The following is a 19,118-nucleotide window of genomic DNA, read 5'->3' on the forward strand; positions in this document are numbered from 1 at the left end:
TAGCGCTGATATACAGCTTTATAGCTTAGGAGCAACAGGCTACACCAGATAGCCTAGATATGTAGTAGCTATATGACCTATGATCTAGGTTTGGGTAAGTACACTCTATAATGTTCGCACAATGACAAAATCACCTAACGCATTTTTCAGAATGTATCCCAGTCGTTAAGGGACATGTGTATTTGATACTGTCTTCATTTCAGATAGTTCAGTTTGGTCAATTAGCCATGAGTTTTTCCATTTATGGAGAAGATTTCATGAAATTCTAGAATTATTTAATAGAATTCTTAGTGGTAAATTCTATAACTTTGTATAACAACGATTAAACTGATTGGGACTATAAAATGTTGCCGAGATTGTTGTAATTCCATAATGCCTTATTTTAGTAATGACATTTAATTCCTCTTGTTTAAAATGAACAGAGTAAGTTAGAGGTGACTTTATCCTGTTAAATTATAGGTCTTAATTTTGATTGCAATTCACCCGAGAGCACTTAGCTGAAGTATTTACCTGCATTAATTTATACTATTCACACCCAACCGTAATGGATTAAAAGTCTACATTTTTTTTATAAAAACAATTAAATCATCTCTAAGCATTTTATTACTTGCTGATAATATTTCAAGGTAATTGTGCATTTCATTTTGCTGTCTTGATAAACTCTAAAGCCTAATGCTTTTGTTTAATATAAAAATTAAGGTTTCTGAATCACCATAGTGATTGTTTCCTATGGAAGAATGCATTACTTTGCAGATTTTAAATTGCTCAAGGGTACAAAGAAATATTAAAAAATAATTTCATAGATCATAACAAAGCCAATGTTTTATATCGTTTTTTTGCAAAATATAAAATTAATTTGAGCAGCTAAGTCTATTAACATCAAAGAGTAAATCTATTTAAGTGAAAAATTATTTTCACATGTAAGCCTTTTTTATGAAACAACTTTATGAAAAAGTATTAATGGAAATTTTTTCTCACATATTGAATCATTTACCTTATTTGATGTGTTTTCTTGGAAAGCAAATATATTTCCTTTATTATATCGCTCTTAGGAGATATTAAAAAGTCATGTATAATAATTTTGTTTTACAACCAGTGATATAGCATTTGTACAGTTATCTCTGAGAATTTTGTTCTGGATGCTTCTGCACCAATAAGAAGATTCTAGACATAAATACCCTTCAATGAAACTGACAGCACAAATTTCTGACAGCAAGGCACTGTTTTACTTCCACAGTCAAACTTATTTAATTTTTCAACCATATGCATCAACTCCTTCAAGTCCCATAATCTAGGTTTTTTCCCCTGTCCAACTGTATTGGGGCTGGACAGGGAGTTTGTCTTTACCTACCTCTGAGCTGCCTCCTCCTTAACACATATTGCAAGAGGGTTTAACTACATTTGACATACAAAAAGATGATTCAACTGCATTTGGTACACACAGTGCAGAGAACTTTAATGACCAAGGTAAATTAAAAGTATCATCATTATCTGTCATTTAATCAATTATTCAGTGCCACCATCACGCAGTTCACAGGTAATATTGTCCAACTATGTATATTTTAATTGAAAAAGGAAAATATATGTTTTGCTCTGACACAAAAAAAGAGAAAATTTTAGTGAAAAATGCGTGTACAAACACTTCAAATAAAACTAAAAGAACCACAGGCTGTTGTCTTTTTTTACTTGAATTTTTGCTTGCGTGATTTTAATAAGTTTTGTGGGTTTTCACAATGCAAAAATCAGAAGTAAGATTCTTTTTAAGAAGTTGAGATAAAAGTTGAAACCTACTTGAATGCTAGGAGAAGACTTGTAGCTCGGCCTCCCCTCTCTCCTTTCTCCTTTCTCCTTTCTCCTTTCATCTGCCACTTGATTGGAAATATTCCTGGTTACCCGAGAAATGGGAAAATGGCCAAGTCCTTTACATTGACTCTCCAGCACGGCTTTTCTTTTCCTGTGACCCATGAGTTTCTAGAAAAGTCTGGGCCACTCGGCATCTTTCAGATTGAAGGGAGATTTGACAATCCTTAAACACCACACGAGAATCTTTGTGAGTTTCTAAGGAAGACAAAGCACAGACCTTTCCCTGGAGCTTAACCTGGAGAGATTTCTCCTGTCTGTAACCTTCAAAGCATATTTTGTGTCTTTGTGGAAGTGTGAAGGGGAGAAGGCCAAGTTTTTCTTCCCTTCTTTCTGCTACAATGCAAACTCATTCACAAAGCACGCCCTACTCTTTCTTCCTTTACAAGGGCAGAGCATGGTGGACGTGTTCCAAATCAGAGGTGGTGTAACTGTGCATTCGGGCATTGCCTCTCTTCTGCTACTGAACCAAGGAATAACAAGTTCAATCTAATTGAATTTTACTGCAGTGGTTTGTTTATGTTTTGCCCAAGGAATATTCCCTCTGCTTAAGTTTGGTGTTTGGAGTATACCATAAATAATGCTGTATGTGATGAATACTGCTAAAGATACAAATCCTTAAAGTCGTCGTGCAATGAGTGTTCAAAAAGTGTTATTCACAAACATTAAATATCAAGAGTTCTAGAATTAATGTACTATGGTTGAGGAGTTTTGTTCATCAAACAATAAAACTCTCTGTAGCTGGGACTTCGCCCTGACAGATGGCTGCCTCCGTATTGACAAAAATTTCAAAAGCAACCCAGCTGATGTTAAAATTTGTGAGCTTTCCTCTAGCCCTAGGACAAAAACCAAAGCATAACTACTCATGTACAGTCATGAGTAAAAACTATCCAGCATTCACATAAACTTACTTATTGAAGAGTTTAGTGCTAAACCACATCCCTTAGGGAAAAAGCCCATAACATACTAGATAAATTAACCATTCAATTAGGAATTGAATTAGAGTGGCTGCAGTTATGACTTGTAAAGTTATGAAATATGTATTGAACGTGAAAAAGTTTATCAAAATCCAACTAGTTGGTTGAATTATATGAAAATGCCAATATTCAACTGGTTTTGATCTGCAAAAATGGAGATTTTATACAGTTTAACCTAATAACCAGTAGTTATATTGAGCAGTACTGTTCTAGTTGAATTTTAATTTACTGTGGTAACGATCATCTAAATTCGAAAGAGTAATGATTGCCACACGGTGATTTTATTAATAACTAAACATATCTCTTATATTTTCTTCTTGGGGAAAAAAAATGGCATCAAAACAATGTTTTCAATGCCAGGCTCCCTTCTAATTATGCCTTAGCTCCAAACTCCCAGATCTAGAGTGTTAGTTTACCATTTTGGAAAAATCTAAGTGAGAACTTAAAGGCCCTCTGAAGTTTATGTATTTTACAGACAGCTCCTTGAATACACTGTAACATAAAAATGTGACCCCAATATTTAAAACTGAATAATTGCCTATGTTGAAAGATAAAGACGAAGTTCCCCTAATTATTAAGTAATTGAATTCCTCCTCAATGCCTTGGGCAGAAGCAGCTCTGGTTTTTGAGCAGATGAAATTCCTGTTTTACTGTCAGGATGCAGTGATGTAGCCAAGGCTTGTTAGCCCATAAATCTGTAACCTGAACCAGAGCAGTTGAAGGCAAAAAGATTTTATAATGTACTGCATAGCTAACTTTCCATTTCTGTGATAAAGTGTGCATGACAAAGTAAGATTGAGATCATATAGCCATTTGAGATAAAGAAACCTGCAATAGAAAGAAATTATAGGAATTATTTTAAAAATAATTGTATAAATCATCATTTTCTAGAAATAGTAGAAATGTATACAAATCAAATCACCTGAGCATCTCACTTTTGCATTATGACTCCAACTGAATTTCCTGATAGAATTATATCTACATTACTACCAGCTGCCTCTTCTCAGTCTTAAGCATAATTCCATTTAGGGACTTTGTTATTATATCAAAACAGAATAAAAATCTAGTTATATAGTTCAAGAGTCTTCACAATTGGGTGCACTTTGATTGTGCATTGTGTGAACAGCTCATCTGATTAATCCTTGATTCATCTTTATCACCTAGTCTTATTTTAGAATCCTTGAACAGCACCTGCCTGGAAGTGACTGCAATAGTTCCAGTTGTATGAACAGTGTTTTACTAGAACTGTAAGCAGAGAATTTTATAACTGAGAAGGGCCTCTTGCAACGACAACAGTTTCCACTCTAAGGGTTTCAGTGTCTTACCCAGTCACACAGCGACTTCCTGGCATGGGGAGAGTTCTTCCTACACTACCTTCCTTCCTTGCCTCACATGCTCATAGGCAAACACTTCGAGTGTAGGTTTAGATGCATTCTTCCATTACCACCTCCACAGGAATACCTATCTCAACACTATATTCCTATTCCTATACCAACACTGTAAGAATTTATTAGATATAATGAATGAAGAACAAATGAAAAAAGAATGAATATATTGAGGCCCCCATTAGGTGAGCTTCTGAAGAACAGGCAATGTATTTCTTTAGCACCCTTTTATAGTACAAATATAAATACAGTAGAGAATATTCCTAAATACCAGACACTCAAATATCTTGGCTGTGTTAATTTTTTTAAAAAATCATTGACGGTGGATTTTTCTGCCTCTAACTCTGCTTAAGTGGAACACTCCGAACTCACAAAGTTGGTTGTAGTTCCTCAAAGGAGTTAATAATTTCACTCTAAAAAACCAACATCAAAACAGATTCAGAATGATTAAAGTGCTTTATAATCTCTTGGGGACTATTCACTTGTAATTTGTTATTTCTTGGACTGTCAAAGGCAGCCTTTATGAATGGGAAATGATTGTTATTTACAGCCTGTTTGCCTTTGATGGAGGCTCAGGTGCTGCCAAGGTTAGCCAGCGTTTGAGAAGGAAGAAGATTCACTGGTTTTTTTTGTTTTTTGTTTTTTTTTTAGATCAGTGGTTTGTTGAATTTGAAATAAAGCAAAAAGACTTTTTTTTTGTTATATTAATAAAAACAGAAGAATGGAAGAGAGAAATTTGGCCCACGTTTGCGTTGAGTGAAATGAAATGCTGATTATGCCACCATGTTAATTTGTGTAATGTAAGCTGCCAATACGTAAAATTCAACGGTACAGGTAGAATTTTTAGCCTGAATTTTTCGATATTTCTGTTGAAAGTCTTTGTACTCGATTAAACCTCAGGTTAAAAAAAAAAAAAGAAGTAAGGGAAAACAGGTAAGGGAAAAAAGTAGGTATTCAACAAATATTTTGAACAAAACTGAGAAAATCATTTCCATTCATACGGGTAAGCATACTGGGCCCAATTCACAAATGTGACCCATCTCTTAATCCTACAAAGCTACAGAATTCCTGTTCTCATTAAACTTGGCTGCTTCCTTATATAGTCTGAAAATATATACATTCAAGGATGATGTTATTGGTGTGTGCAGGTTTCTGCACAGCAGTGAGGTTGTTAGTGCATGAGAAGTTGCCTCTTTGCCATATAAAAATTCAATTAGAAGCTCCCAATAAAAACTTAATTAAAAGGTTTTGGAAACAAAAGTGCCACACACTGGGCCTTACAACTTGCTAGACTCTGGCTCTGTTGAACCACTGGAGGCAATGGCTTCTGCAGGCACTGGGCCTCTTCTATGAAAAATGCCTGGCTGCCAGCGATGCGCATTCTTGGTTGTAACAAGAAACCTGGGAGGGAGAGCATGTTTTCCTATGAATTAGTTGCTGAACAACTACTGCTTTATGTATCAAGACCCCCCTTCTGGAATTTCACCTGAAATATGCTCCCAGTATGAAGGCCATGAGAAATATGTGAGGCTTTTCAATCTCCAGTTTGGGGTCTCATATTGAGAAGTCAAGCTGTGCAATTCTGTTTGTTCACGGCCATGTCTAAAATATATTCAGATGTGTGATCCTCTTTCTGTTCTCCTTAGCAATACACAAGTCTAACTAATTAAAATACAGTTTCTGCATTTCACACTGTTATCTCAAAATGTAAATAAAAAGTTTGCCTTCCAACCAACAGTTTCTGCAGCTGTTGTGGAGAGGTCATTTGTTGAGTTACTGTCCTGAGCCAGGCACCTCGTTTGTGCTCAATAAATAAAGTTGAATAAAAGAATACACTCTCATGTAATGGGTGGTATTGTTCCTTAGAATTAGTAAGGTTAAGGTCACCCCAGGGCAATGTGACTCTGGAGCACATCTTCTTAGGCAGTACAGGCTATGCTGCTTCCAAAAGACCTTGATTTTCTCATAATAAAACCAACCAGGTTCTTTTCATCCATGGATGATCTAGGTTTTGTGGGGGCCCAACGTTTATGATTTGGGAGACCCTCTTTAAGAAAAAGAATATAAAATTAGTCCAGGCGAGGTGGCTCATATGTGTAATCCTAACACTCTGGGAGGCCAAGGTAGAAGGATCACTTGAGGCCAGGAGTTCAAGACCAGCCTAAGCAACAGCAAGACCCCAATCTCTACTAAAAATAGAAAAATTAGCCGGGCATGGTGGTGCGTGCCTGTAGTCCCAGCTACTTGGGAGGCTGAGGTAGGAAGATCGCTGGAGCCCTGGAGTTGGAGTTTGCAGTGAGCTATGATGACACCACTGCATTCTACCCAGGGCCACAAAGCAAGACTCTATCTCAAAAGAATAAACAAATAAAAAAATATATAAAATTAGGAATACAAAATGAGCAACAGCCCCTGGGAAGGGACCAAGGCAGGTGATAGGCTCCAAAGCTTAAGCCTGATTGGTTCCATGGTGAACCCACCTCTGTCCTCTTCAGTCAGCTTTTGGCCGCAGAGTGGTACTTCCATAGAAACAGCTACTCTGGAGTCAGTGAGGTAACCCACTGGTCCATTTAAACACATATTATTTTCACCCAAGTTTTGGTGCATCTTCTTGTAGTAATTTACACTTAACTGCTATGTGGTAAGAAAGGTTGCAAGGTAGATTTTTCTCCAAGAACTCAGAAACATTTCTCTTATAAGGCACTTGGAATACAAGGACATGGTTATTGGCCTCAAGTGTCTCACAATTTATAAGGGCAGACAGACATGTTAACAGCTGTAATCCAGTGTGATAAATGCTGTCAGAGAAGAGTGCATAAAATGCCACCACTGTCCCACCTGTTTTGAGAGATTGGACTCCAGTTCTGCCGTCTCCATGAAGACTTCTCATACTTCTCTGTCCCTCACTGAGCTCCTCTGAAGTGACAAGACACTTTGGATTTATACTGAAGTGACAAAGAACAACTTGGACAGTTGGGCTTGATCTTCCCAACTAGACTGAAAGCTCCTTGAAGGCGGGCAGTCAGCCTGTCACCACAGGCTCTAAGGGGTGGGCACTGAATGACTGTGTGACCAAGTGAATGGCTGAGCCATTGAAGGGTGGACGTCGATGAGCACGGCAATCTCTCTGAACGATGTCATCTAAAATCCAGTCAACAGAAGCCATCACTGAGCTGGGGAATCTGGGGAAAAACTTTTTATTTAAAATTTAACTCTACATTTTATTGTACTCTTGAGAATTAAGGACATTTGCTGTGTTGTCCCAGAAGAGGATTCACAAAATTAATGTTTCTTATATATTTTTTATTGAGGTGAAATTCACAAAAGGTAAAATTAATCATTTTAACGTGAACCTTTGGTGGTACGTAATACATTCACAATGCCATATGACAACCACCTCTATCTAGTTCCAAAACATTTTCATAACCCCCAAAGGAAACCCATATCCATTAAATAATCACTACTCATTTCCTCCTCCCCCATCCCTGACAACCACTAATCTGATTTCTGTCTCTATGAAACTACCTATTCTAGATATTTCATATAAGTGGAATCAAACAATATATGACTTTTTGTGCTTGGCTACTTTCACTGAGCATAATGTTTTCGAGGTTCATCCACATTATAGTATGTATCATTACTTCATTTCTTTCATGGTAGAATCAAATTCCATTGTGTGTATATACCACAATTTGTTGATTAGTTCATCCACTGATGGATATTTGGATTATTTCCACATTTTAGCTGTTGTGAATAATGCTGCTATGAACATGTATGCACAATGGATTTTTTTGAGTCTCTGTTTTCAGTTCTCTTGGGTATATACATACCTAGGAGTGAAATTGCTGGATTATATGGTAATTCTATATTTAACTTTTCGAGAAACCACTAAACTATTTTCCACAGCGGTGCACCATTTTATACCTTTATACCCATTGGCAAGATACAAGAGTTCCAATTTCTCCACATCCAATACCTATTTTCCTTTTTAAACTAATATTGTAGATATCGTAGTGAAACTGAAGTAAATTTTATGTTCAAATTATTCATGCCATTTTTCTAAAGATATTCAATAGCCCTGAGGGTCAATTCATATTGCACTTCCAGTTTTTGAGTCCCAGAGTCTTAAAACTGGTTATTTTAAAATGCTTGCTAAGACTCATTAGGACTGCAATGACCAAGACATCATAAGTAAACAAAATATTCCCAGGGTGATGCACCAGGCAATGGTAGTTGGTCAAATGAAGAAGGATGTTTAGGTAGGCGGGCTCTCTATAGGAAAATTCTAATGAAATTTCAAGATTTTACACAGCAAAATTGAAGACTTGTAGGCAAATTTCATTTTGGTTCTTTGATTTGTTCTTTATATTTTTAGGCTTATCTGAAAAATGGGTTTCTAGAAGTGGGTAAAAAACACACACCACCACATGTTATTTGAATTATAAGTTATCCTCAGCAAAACCTGCTTTGTTGTTGTTGACTAATTTTCTTAATCAAATATTTAGGTATCTTATACCCCTTGAGCTTACTTCTGTTTTTACATATAGAACATATTTGAAGACCAAACATCCCCAGTTGCATCCTTTTTTTCAGTCTGTGTTTGAGAGGACAGAAATCAAGAACTAATCTGAGAGCTGAGCTGCAGGAAAATTTGAGTGAAGGTGAGGAGATGCACAGTGGACCTCTCCCTTGACCTTAAAATCATAAAGTCACAGAACCTTGGCCTTGTAAAGAAGCTTTGGTGTCAGCAGTTTTAAAACAGATCTTTCAGTAGAACTTCCCGCCTCCCATTTTTTTCGGAAACAAATGCTATGCAGAGCCCTTACCTTAGACAAACCAGCAAGCAAACATAAAACAATGACAAAAAAACTCAACAACAAACAGAAGCAGAATTGTTCTGGTGAGACAGGGCTGGAGGCTTGGAGCCTCACACTCTGAGCAGCCCCCGCCATCCTAATAATCTATATGACCCAGAAGCGTCTGTGGTCCCTCCACAGATGCTGCAGGAACACAATTTGGAAAGCCCTGATCTAGTTCATTGCCCTCTCTCTACTGTGGAAGATTCCAGCTGCTGCTTGAACATTACTAGTGACAAGGAGCTCACTGACTCACCCACAAGGCATCCTATTCCATTTGTGAACAAGTCTATATGTTAGAAAGAAATTCAACCCATGGATGCAAACCTTTGTCCCTGTAACTTCAATCTGCTAGTTTTTAATCTTACCTTTTGGAACGCTAAATCTCTCTTCCACGTGAGAGCACCTCAGGTTTGGAAAGACAGGTGTACTATCTTCCTTTTCTAGTCAAAATACCCCCAATTATTTCCACCTCCACAGTGCTGCCTTCATCACCCTTGTCTGAAATGGCTGCAGTCATCCCGGATGGTTTATTCCAGGTGCGGACTGACTGACCAGTGTTGACAACAGAGGACCTGCTTTCCCCACGTTCTGAAGGCAGCACTTCCACCAGTGACCTGGAAGACTGGCCAGTTTTTGGCAGCCCAAGTTCACCATTGGCATAAATTAAGCATGTGATTAACAGAAGCCTGATCTTTTCCCCAGGAACTGATGTTTATCCAGTTATCTTAGACCTCTAACAGGTTACGTTTTGAAGTGAAGCTATGGAATATTCAATCTGAAACATAATTACCTAAACACACCATGATGCTTTCAGAGTGTAAATTTTTTTTTTCCAGTTACCTACTATTAAGGAACATCTATAGTTTGTCCATCGTGTAGGAATAAAAGAATTCGAGATGTGGCAGATTTTTTAATACAACAACTATGTAAAAGATAATATAAAAATAAAGCAATTAATAAATACTACATAATATATAAATGAATATATTCCAGAAGGACTGATAGGATAGTATAAATCCCTTTTTTCAGTTATTTTGGATTTCTTAGGGCTTTTATGATTTGCCTAATCACATATTTGTATCAATATTAAAAATACCTATCCTGTCATTACGAGTGATAGTCATAACTTCATTTAGTATAGCTCTTTAGGTTATCAAAGTGCTCTCATAAACATTGCCATATTAATTTCTCACAATCTTCTGAGACAGGTCAGGTGGATAGTGTTACTCTCCTTTTGCATGTAAGGAAACTGAGGCCCAGAAACAATGAATGATGGGCAGGTTGCCCAGCCAGTAATGGCAGTGTGACCACACATTCCGTTTTGCTTGGAGTGGTCCCAGTTTATAGAGACTAGCCTAGCAACCTAGTTGGCGATTTGGACAATAACAGATGTGATTACCCTAAGTAAGGGCTCTTTGTGCTGAGCTGCACTGCCCCTTCCTTCTGCTCCGTTCCCCTTCGGATGGACATAGGGCTACTGATGAAGATCTCCTTCAAAGAACTGAGGTTGCATTTTCCTCCTAGTCTTTCGCATCAGAAAGCAGTCTCAACCCAGGGGCAGTTTGTCTTCAATGACTTCCACTGCTGACATGTCTGACCAAACATCCCTCTGTATGGAACCCTGAGTAGACAAACTATTCCTATCCAATCCGATTATAAAAAGAAATTCTAACAATACGTTCTATGGTCCTAGAAGATATTTGGAGTCAGGATATAGCAAACTCTAAACCAAGGGTTTAAGAAGCCAGAGCTAGATAATTGTAGTTCTTTTCTTATGTGAAAATTTGAAAGTTGAGTGATCTGCAAATGATGGGAAATTAGTTTAAAAGCAGGAAAATAGAGTTCTTCTCTCATCTTTTCTAAGCTCTTTCCTATAAGCCAAAAAATGTGTAAGGCTTTTTAAGAGGTGAAGCTATTTCTAAGATTCATAAAAGATTATTATGTGCACATATGGTAAATGAGATGAAAGTTTTATTCTGTGGTCATTCATAAATGTTTATTTAGTGACACACACTGTGCTAACTGCTAGAACCTAGTTACTAGAAGCTGTGAAAAGCAGCAATCCATAAAAACACTTTCAAGATATCTTGTGTGTTTCATGAAGAATTTCTTGTGTGTTTTGGTTGCTTCTTTGAGATAACCATAGTAATTTGAGCAAGAAACAAAATTTTGGTGCATAATGTACAATGATAGTCTAACCTAAGTGTTTGAAAAGATAGTGACAATAATAAATGTAACCAATTAATATATTGTTTTGGGCATCTGTCAAGTTGCATTAGGCCTCAGATTTCCTTCATTAGAACATCTGAGCCCGCATCAATCACGTATCATTCCCCATGGCAACAAATCATAATGGCTATTTCTCCTTTAGGACAAGGCTAAGCTTAAAGAATTTAAGTCCTGCTGGTGGCAGTAAAACTAAATACTAGCAGGGGAAGGATATAGAGGATCTTTTTATTTTTCCTTTTTGGTAGAAGCATTAAAAATAGTCACCGAACAATGAAAAGATTTTCTATATTCATTGAAAAGATTTTCTATATTTTCTTTTTAAATTCCCCACTATAAAAACGGCTTATTTATGATTAAGTCTATATTTTATACAGACTTCTCCCTCACACTTCCAAGCAATAATTTTACATACGTGTGTGTGCGTATGTGTGTCTGTGTGTTCCTGCCTTTTATTTCTCATGGTATAATTGTAGCATTTATCTTTAGTCAGAAAACTAGATGGAATCTTATCAAGGTAATTTAACTAATTCCCTGATGTCATGCAGGACTTTATCAAGACATTTGAGCCTAGAAAAGTCTAAACCTTCTAGACATGCATTGACTTATACCTAAAGGTCTAAACATTATAGCTCTAAACATTATAGACACATATAGGCCTACACTTTATGCACACATACTGGTTTGCAGCTTTTAGACCCTTTAGAAGTCTGTACTTTATAAATACGTATAGGCCTATATCCATATGTACAGACTCATAGAGGTCTATACCCTAGAAAGGTGCCTAGGACTTTACCTTATATACGCATTTAGGCCTGTGACTTATAAACACATAAAGGCCTACACTTTATAGAAAGGACTACAAATTCCTTGATGAACATTTTAAAGGCCTAAGAACACACAGTTGAGATGCCCTTATAATCACTGAATTTTCAGACTTAGAGGTTCAACATCCCGGTCTCTCTCTTCCCTCTAAATTTTTTCTTTTTTTAATTTCAGAATATTATGGGGGTACAGATGTTTAGGTCTGACTTGGGGGTGGGGGTGAAGGCAATATATGTAACCTATGAATGCTTAATGGACAAGGAAACGGAGACTAGGTCTGCAGTCCCCAACCCCTGTGCTGCTACCTGGTACCAGTCCGTGGTCTATCACCTCCTGAACTCCCCACCCCGCCACCCACCCTACCCCACCCCCACCCCAGTCGGTGGAAAAATTGTCTTCCATGAAACTGGTCCCTGGTGCCAAAAAGGTGGGGGACTGCTGCTCTAGGTAATGTGCATTAGGCTTGTAGACTTGATGATCAAGAACAAGACCCTAAGTGTTCAGATTCAAGGCCAGTACCTATGTTCTACATGCATAACCACAGCTTGGACTTTCAAGCCTCCAGAACTCTGAGAAATAAATTTCTGTTGTTTATAAGCTACCCAGTTTATGGTATTTTGTTTTAACAGATGGAATGGACTAAGACAAATTACTTTTGTGCAATCTTTTTTTTTCCTAACCGCCCGTATTCTATGTTCCTTTATACACGGATACCTAAAAATCCACCACAGTGTCAAAATGGAGTCTCTTACGATATTCTAAGGCATTCTGATATTTTTGCAGTTAATATGTTTCATTTAAAACATCACCGAGGCAGATTGTTGTCAGCTTGTAATTTATTTAAATTGCTGTTGGCTTCATTTCCATTTTTGTGGTCTCTAGCTTAGTATTTCAGAGGCAGAAAGTGAATCTCCATTTGGAAAATGCAATATATTTTTTTCGAAAACATATGTTAAATCTTGTGAGGCCTGTAAGTAATGACTGATTTCAAAAATTAAAAATAAAGAGATCCAGTGTGAAGTCAGTTACCTTCTTTTCAATATGAAAGGTGAGCATTTTTAGAAAGGTTATTACAGATATTGGAAACTGCCAAGCAAGCTGGTAGCAGGCTGGGGCTAGCATGGAGTATTGATTCAGATGTCATAATTAAATGACCCTGAGACTTCACTTAGACACTGTACGGAAAGATGGATAAAGAGTGAGGAAGAGATATGAGTTAGAATGAGTCAGAGTCTCTCTCCCTAATAGTACTTGTCAGGATTTCAAGGGTGAGAGGTTCTATCAATTGGAACAAGAACGGCGTGGGTGTGATGGGGTTTGGCACCTTATCAATTCTCTCCCTTCTAAGAGAACATGTGTGACATCTGTGATTTATTTCCGATCTACCAGTCTGGTGAGCATGAGTCCTGAGTTTGCTGCCAAATTACTGTACTCGTCTACATGCTAAAAGGCGGCTGTCACATTTAAGACTGTCAGAAATTCAGATCCTTCCCGTGGGTGATCCCAGAGAGCACACAGAATAGGGACTGACCTTTGGCTTGTGGCAAGCCACGTGTGGAAGTTTTGTTGTTGCCAATCAACTTACATTATGTCAAATTAGCTTTTCCCTCCTCAATTTCTGCATCTGTGGTTAGAATAATATTGTAGCCGTATCAATGGAAACGTAAAACCTGAAAACAAATTCTCCCATAATCTCACCGCCCTAACATACACCCTACTTCCCCAGCCTCTGTCCATATGCACTCTATATAATGTTAACTTTTAGAAATTTTTTTCTGATTAATAGCAGTTTATTTCCATGAGGGGATATCCCCCAAAAGTGGAGAGGAGGGTATGTTGTTAGTAGAATGTGAAAAAAAGAAGAGCATTCTAAAATCTATGACATATAGTAGGATGGGAATTAATTAAATTGCAACAGCCCCTGAAAGGAACACACATTTTCCTTCTCTCTGATGTAGCTCTTGGAAGGGTTTTCATTGGCCAGGCTGCTTTGCATGGATTAGGTTTTCGCATCTTGCCAGCCTTACCCTCAAAGGAGAGAAGCAGGTGATATAAGCACATGGGGCATCATTGATATTTTATATTTTTCTTTAAATGCCACCTCTTCCTAGGCCTAGAAGCAGGGAGAGATATCACTTAAAGTTGACACAGCAGTTCCTCTGGCCATGGAATCATGACCTTCCAACCCTGAATCTCTATAGGATTTATCAAAAAGACCTTAATACTGTGGAATGGCAGTCCTCACCAATAATTTGTTCACCATCCCCCCTCCTGCTTTATCCTCATTATTAGAAGAGTCATTATTTTAAGCCATTCCATTGCCTCAGGAACTGTAAAGTGACCCTAATGATAGTTCTCTATGGCATGTAGATGTACATCATGTTTCTCTGATCATTTGTCCTAATCCACCCCCAAACTGAAATTTATAAATGTCTTTTATTCTTAAGGCTTTGCACTAAAAGAGTTTTTGCAAGCCATTTTCTTACCTAAGAATTGTAAACAAGCTAGAAAACCATCAAGATATATTGAGAGGCTAACCTGCTGCCCATTTATAATATTCAAGGTACAAATATTTGCAAACTGATCAAAAGTGTTGTATAAACTTTTATAGACATTGGGAAGTGTTTACAGTTTTTTAGCAATCTAAAACTGGAAAGACTCTTAGTTACTCCATTGCTCAGCTCTCTAATCCCACAAATAAGGTGCAGGACGTTCAGAAAGGTTAAGGTGATCAGTCCAGAATCTGAGACACCCAACAGTCTAGCACAGGCTTTGGAGTCAAAAGGTCTCGTGTGGACCACTGATTAGTGTCTTGCTTAATCCCTGGGAGTCCATGAGCGATTTATTAGCTTCTTTCTATACCTTTGTGTCCTCGGCTATAAAATGTAGAGATGATACCTGTGTCTGAAGTTATTGTGAGGATTAAATGCAGTAGTTAACAAAATGGTTAGCACCATTCCCGGCACGTTTTAGTTAGTGGGAGCTGTTCTTTAATAAACAGGAATTATCCCCCAGGTGGGAAGTGTAAGTGGTGATAGTGAGTGTAGAATTCTCATCGCTGTTATGCCACAAAGAGAACTTCCATCTCTAGGACCCCAGTCCTTCTCTTGCCACACATCCCTTGATCTGAGAGGAAAGGGATTCTGTTTTGAAGGAATACCACCTAGAAGGAAGGCTTTTTCCTATAGTATTTGGACTTTCATCCTCATGTCTAGTGTGTTGTGCATTTAGACAATCCCTGCTGGAAAGTGTTGCCAGAAATAAACAAGCTGTCAGGGGCAAATGATTCATTTCTCATCTACTCAGATGACATCTGGTTTAAGTGTGATGAATACATGCTAGTTTAAATCATATGGTGACGGTGATGCTATCTGACAGAAATGTTTGCAAATATTTTTGGAATCGCCTAAGTGCTTGCTACCAAAGAATGAGCTTATTTAAACAGGGAAAAGGCATAAACTTCAGTCTATCAAATCAACACTCACCTCAATCTCTTAAGGCTATGAGATTTGGAGCTACAACCTGCCACACTGTTTGAAGATTAAGTGGCTGTTTTGGTATTAACTGTGGATGCCACTAGCAGCATGCTGAAATGAAACAAATGTCCAGTGGTCATTGGGACATTTAGGAAACAGCCTTTGAATAAAAGAAGTGCCAAGTGTCCCTACATGTTTGAATGGACTTCAGTACAGTTAATGGTTTGGTTATTGTTTTTATTACCTTTGCAGCTATTCATTTAATAGTGTTAGTGGATTGTACTGTGCCAACCACAGAAGCATCAAGGAGAAAATGGAAGATGTGTGCCTGCCAGGGAACTTCACATGGCCACAAGGGAAATAATCAGTCTTAACATGATGCTTGATTATTTCAAATCCTTGCTGGACAGATGTGGCATATCCTTTTGTGGGATGTGCCACACCGATGTGCTGGACATTATCAGTTTTTTCGGATTGTTCTTGCCAAGCTGATTCCTTGTCATCCTCAATAACCTGAGAATTAGCAGTATTTAGCTGAAATGTATTGACAGTCATTTGTATGTAGGGAATTTAAATTATATATAGAAATTCTAAATTATCTGAATATTGAAAGTTGAAGGCTTATGCATAATGCATAACAATTGCTCAGTGAATTAGGAATAAACATTTACATGGAGAAAATCATATGAAACATGTGTCAAAGCATAAGGAATTCGTGCTTGATATATAGCCCATTTAATAATATATTTATGCAAAGAAAAGAGACCAAATATCTCTTTTTATGCATGCCACCAATAGCTACTGTTTGTATAGCACATTACAGTTTTTGAAATGTTTTCCATGATTTATATCATGTGAGATAATGATTTTATTTTAATCCAGGTAATTAATTATATTTTCAACAATATCATCAGCATTTCAAATATATAGTTGTTTTCCTGGAACATCAATAAGCAAAACCAATTTTATGAGCTATTTATATAAAGCAGGCCTCAAATATTTCAGAATAATTGATTTTCACATATTAAGTCTATCATCCCTATCATTATATTTTCTTCAAGTTATTTGTTGCTAATTTATATTTGGAAACATGAGGAGATCTATAAATAGCATTATAGTTGGCATTTTATGGTGCAACCAGAAATATACCAATTTATTTTTGACAAAATTCCAGAACTTTCTAAGCATGCCTTAAGGCATTAATGGTAATAGAGTAAATGTTCAGTGAGGAGAAATCATCTCTGCTCACATGAGAATGAGCTTCAGGTTAATGGGAAGAGGTTTTGGTGATCTTAGATTTGAATAGTATCTTTGAATACCTTCACCAGATTCTATAAAAATACAAAACACAGAAAGTAGGTGTGTGTGTGTGTGTGTGTGTGTGTGTGTTTACATGTGTGTCCATAGGAAAAAGACTGGAAGGGCACACAAAACTGATCAGGAAATATCTTGGGAGAGCAGTGTGAATAGGAAGGTAGGGTGATGGAAAGGGATCTTTTATTTTTTTACCCCATATACTTGTGTATTATTTATTTCGATTTTTTTTTGCAATGAGAATATATTCCTTAAAGAAGCCTAAAATGCACAATGATACCAAGAATAAAAAATAGACCAACCTGATCTGATCTGCCTTTTTTCTTTGTTGGCTTGTAAAGGAATTTTCTGGTTTTTCCCCAGATGGGAGAAGCCATCTCATATCTCCATTTGTGGCCTTTCTTATCTCATTTGGTCTATCTCTGTCCAGGGCTGTGCTATTCACTGTTGAATACCTGGCTCTTGGGGTAGGAAAGGAGATCCAGTTTGTAGCATTTGCTGATTACCATGGTGTAAATACTCTCAGGGTGGCCAATTTTAAGTCACCAACTTGATGTCAGTTGGCTGTCTTCTCCAGTGGCTCAAATTATGACATCTACAGTTTTGATTCCCTTCCACAAGGATGCTCTTTTGTACTGAGTATCAGGTTTCCCTGAAAACCTGTACTGTGAGAAGGGGAGGCTGATGACAGGAGGGAGAGGAAGACTTGCTTGATGATCCTCCAGCCGACATAAGCATGGACCTGGAGGCCCCAAGGCGGAGTCTTGCTGAACCTGCCACCAGATTGAAGTGGCAGCTGCCCCCCCTCCCAGTGGCAATGGGCATGTTCCCAACCCAGTAGTGCCGATACACCCTCTTCATTTATGAAATGAAAATAATAATTTATAAGATGTCTAAGAACTATAAATCACTTAGAAAATGAACTCCTTATATTTAAATATTTGCACTCAATATGTTTCCTTCTTCGCATCAACACTTTTGGAGGCTGTCCAACTTTTTCCAAATGGCACCGTGTGTGATTTCTACAGCTTTGTGTTCTCGTTCTGCTCAGCACTGAAACAATTAGTCAATTTTAGAGACACAAAGGGGTGTCCTCTGTACCTGTAAGAGGCTTTCTCTTTTATGACACAGTTTACAGTAAGGGGCAAGCTAGCCTCACCGCTTTTGTCAGGGCCCCAGTCAAGGACAACTACTTTGAGGAAGGGGTATTGACTTAATTAAGATGAGGCCTCTTTCAAGTGACTGCCTGGAAATCAGCAGAGAAGGAGCCTCTGGGGTAGAGCTGACCTTCCTGCTCAAAGGGCAGAAGCTGTGAACAAAGGATGGAGTTTGAGGCTTTAGGCAAAGAGGGATTCGAATAAAGAGAACATTTTGCCTTGTCCCCAATCTAGGGATATCTTCAGCCATACAGGAGAGGGGGGTGCTTGTTCCTTTGCGAGGCAAACCCATAGCACGTGGGAATTGTGTGTACCGGTTTCATCTGCAATCAGGGAAGCAGTTGATAGACTACAAATTAGACATCTTGAAGTCGGTTGGGGTTATACAGGTGATGCAGACTGAGAAGAGTACATTGACACAGTCAGCACAGGACGGGTTAGATTCTCTGCAAGAATCTAAGACTTCACCCAGCATCCTACAGAGGCCTTAGAAGGAATCTTGGGTCTCTGTTTGCTGTCTTTACTGCTCTCTGGAGAAGCACACATAAAAAAGGAGTGTTTGATTTGGGGATTATAGGCCTAAGAGAGGTAGCCGGAAGAATGTCTTCATCTCAGTTTGCTTTTGTTGCTTGCAGAGCATGCCGGCTCCATGGGAAGATAAGACCTTTCTGATTTGTTTGGAGGAAGCACTCAGAAAACCCAGGCTCTCGGCGTCCTGCAGCTACTGGGCAGGTTAAGGGGAAGCCTAGTGCCTTGCGCTGAACTAAAAGTCTTTGTTACAATTTCCTTTTTTTTTTTCTTCCCTGTAATCTATCTTGAATTAGACTCATAGTTGATTGGAGTTATTTTATTTTTTGGTCTCTGTGTGTTTTCCGTTTTGGGGGGTTTCTTTTTGGTCTGTGATCTCTAGTTTTCTTCAGCAATGATTTGTAGGAAGCACGCTGGCTATACTGAATGCCACCCCGGGTACTGCTCAAAGGGTATCACCGAACTTCAGTGGCTGTCAGATCCCAGCATAAACCAAAACAGAGAGACCAGC

The sequence above is a fragment of the Lemur catta genome, chromosome 2 (assembly GCF_020740605.2).
Source record: "Lemur catta isolate mLemCat1 chromosome 2, mLemCat1.pri, whole genome shotgun sequence".
NCBI classification, from domain to species: Eukaryota; Metazoa; Chordata; class Mammalia; order Primates; family Lemuridae; genus Lemur; species Lemur catta.